This window comes from Salmo salar, chromosome 01 (assembly GCF_965601325.2).
Source record: "Salmo salar chromosome 01, fSalSal1, whole genome shotgun sequence".
Taxonomy (NCBI): Eukaryota; Metazoa; Chordata; class Actinopteri; order Salmoniformes; family Salmonidae; genus Salmo; species Salmo salar.
Window position 1 is genome coordinate 2,786,536 of NC_138291.1, and position 3,715 is coordinate 2,790,250.

Sequence of the window (3,715 nt, forward strand, 5' to 3'; positions counted from 1 at the left end):
TATGCAGTGTGTATGTGTATATATGCAGTATGTATGTGTATATATGCAGTGTGTATGTGTATATATGCAGTATGTATATATGCAGTATGTATATGTATATATGCAGTATGTATTTGTATACATGCAGTATGTTTATATATATGCAGTATGTATGTATGTGTATATATGTAGTATGTATGTGTATATATGCAGTATGTATGTGTATATATGCAGTGTGTATGTGTATATATGCAGTATGTATGTGTATATATGCAGTGTGTATGTGTATATATGCAGTATGTATGTGTATACATGCAGTATGTATGTATGTGTATATATGCAGTATGTATGTATGTGTATATATGCAGTATGTATGTGTATATATGCAGTGTGTATGTGTATATATGCAGTATGTATATATGCAGTGTGTATGTGTATATATGCAGTATGTATATATGCAGTATGTATGTATGTGTATATATGCAGTATGTATGTATGTGTATATATGCAGTATGTATGTGTATATATGCAGTGTGTATGTGTATATATGCAGTGTGTGTGTATATATGCAGTATGTATGTGTATATATGCAGTATGTATGTGTATATATGCAGTGTGTATGTGTATATGCAGTATGTATGTGTATATATGCAGTGTGTACGTGTATATATGCAGTATGTATGTGTATATATGCAGTATGTATATATGCAGTATGTATGTGTATACATGCCGTATGTATGTATGTGTATATATGCAGTATGTATGTGTATATATGCAGTGTGTATGTGTATATATGTATTGTGTATGTGTATATATGCAGTTTGTATATACGCAGTATGTATGTATGTGTATATATGCAGTATGTATGTATGTGTATATATGCAGTATGTATGTGTATATATGCAGTGTGTGTGTATATATGCAGTATGTATATATGCAGTATGTATATATGCAGTATGTATGTATGTGTATATATGCAGTATGTATGTATGTGTATATATTCAGTATGTATGTGTGTATATGCAGTATGTATGTGTATATATGCAGTGTGTATGTGTATATATGCAGTATGTATGTGTATATATGCAGTGTGTGTGTATACATGCAGTATGTGTGTATATATGCAGTATGTATATATGCAGTATGTATGTATGTGTATATATGCAGTATGTATGTATGTGTATATATTCAGTATGTATGTGTGTATATGCAGTGTGTATGTGTATATATGCAGTGTGTATGTGTATATATGCAGTATGTATGTGTATATATGCAGTATGTATGTGTATATATGCAGTGTGTATGTGTATATATGCAGTATGTATGTGTATACATGCGGTATGCATGTATGTGTATATATGCAGTATGTATGTGTGTGTATATTATTGTACTGCTCTAGGGATATAATTATTGTTTGGATAACATTGACTACTATGTATTGTATTTGTTTCACTCTTCATGTGATGGACAATGCAGAGAACGCTGGAAGAGTTATCATTTAATTACCATAGTAAATTATTGTAATGTTTGTTAATGTGCCAATTAATCCCACAAGGGATGGGCTGCCAATTAATCCCATAAGGGATGGGTTACCAATTAATCCCATAAGGGATGGGATGCCAATTAATCCCATAAGGGATGGATTACCAATTAATCCCATAAGGGATGGGCTGCCAATTAATCCCATAATGGGCTGCCAATTAATCCCATAAGGGATGGGCTGCCAATTAATCCCATAATGGGCTGCCAATTAATCCCATAAGGGATGGGCTGCCAAATTGGCGATTTGACACAAAAATCTAATTTCATTCATTCAGTATCTGTGATCAACAGATGCATATCTGCATTCTCAGTCATGTGAAATCCAGAGATATTGGCGTAATGAATATATTCCAATTGACAGTTGCATGTATATTTTTGTTCAGTACAGTGATGTGAACCGGGTAGATAAGGGAGTCAAAAGATAGTTAATTAACTATCACAGCTTTCCTCGCTGTTCAGTGCTGCCTGACACCACCACCAATGGCCTCCCTGTATGTAAAAGGACACTTCCACCTTTGCCAAGAGGTCTGAACCTTTATTGCACAGAATCTGGATCTACCCTTTAAAATCACTACATTATAAACTCAACAGCTCAAAAAACACACAGGCATGTAGAACATTTACAGTAGACAACAATAAAATTGATAAGAGCCTAGAAAGTGTTTTATGATTTAACTTTATTGATGGGAAAACAGAAGAAGAAAAAAAAAACGAAATAAAAAACAAAATGGCGACAGAGGAACCAGTAGATAGTTGAACCAATAGCTCTTCGGCACGTCTCAGGGCTACAAGACAGTGTTTAGGTTGGTGACCTAACGAGAAGCTCTCAACTTCTAAAAAAAAAAAATTCATCAAAGATCGAAAGCTTTCATTTAATAAATTTCCCCTCCCCATTTGCCCACCCCCTGCAACATATCCACTTCATATGGATAACATCCCCCTATTCCTATCACATGCATAAAATACATTACAGTTATTTTTTTTTCTTTTTTTGGCTGACTGGATGTTGTTGACATACCCGCAGCATTTGTTTGTCTGTTCACACATTTGGTTATGAGGTAAATATTCTCTCAGGCCATGGGTCGACAAACAATATTAAAAAGCATAACACTGCTACCACTGAAATGGCATCGAATTCTTGATATAATGCACAACTTTAGACCAGGATCCCCAGAGATATTCCCCCTGGTGGACCAGGATCCCCAGAGATATGCCCCCTGGTGGACCAGGATCCCCAGAGATATTTCCCCTGGTGGACCAGGATCCCCAGAGATATTTCCCCTGGTGGACCAGGATCCCCAGAGATATTCCCCCTGGTGGACCAGGATCACCAGAGATATTCCCCCTGGTCGACCAGGATCCCCAGAGATATTCCCCCTGGTGGACCAGGATCCCCAGAGATATTTCCCCTGGTCGACCAGGATCCCCAGAGATATTCCCCCTGGTCGACCAGGATCCCCAGAGATATTCCCCCTGGTCGACCAGGATCCCCAGAGATATTCCCCCTGGTGGACCAGGATCCCCAGAGATATTTCCCCTGGTCGACCAGGATCCCCAGAGATATTTCCCCTGGTGGACCAGGATCCCCAGAGATATTCCCCCTGGTGGACCAGGATCCCCAGAGATATTCCCCCTGGTGGACCAGGATCCCCAGAGATATTCCCCCTGGTCGACCAGGATCCCCAGAGATATTCCCCCTGGTGGACCAGGATCCCCAGAGATATTCCCCCTGGTGGACCAGGATCCCCAGAGATATTCCCCCTGGTCGACCAGGATCCCCAGAGATATTCCCCCTGGTGGACCAGGATCCCCAGAGATATTCCCCCTGGTAGACCAGGATCCTCAGAGATATTCCCCCTGGTGGACCCCTGGCTAAAAGTAATGCACAATACAGGGGAATAGAGTTGCCATTTTAGACACAACCAACGACATCACACACACCAGTTATTGTATCCTGAAGCGACACGTCTGTCCGGTTTGGTCTTCGACGTCCTCAGAACAACCCGGACGGAAAACGCTGTCTAGTGGTTTTAGTGTGATAACCAAGAGGCCAATCGGCACGGCCGTATACTGCTGTTGCATGCTCAACATGAAGAGTTCAGAACCCATGAAAAGACTTACATTAAAAATGTGTTTTTTTTTTTCTTTTTATCTCTCACTTAAAAAAAATAATAATAAATGAAACCAGTACATG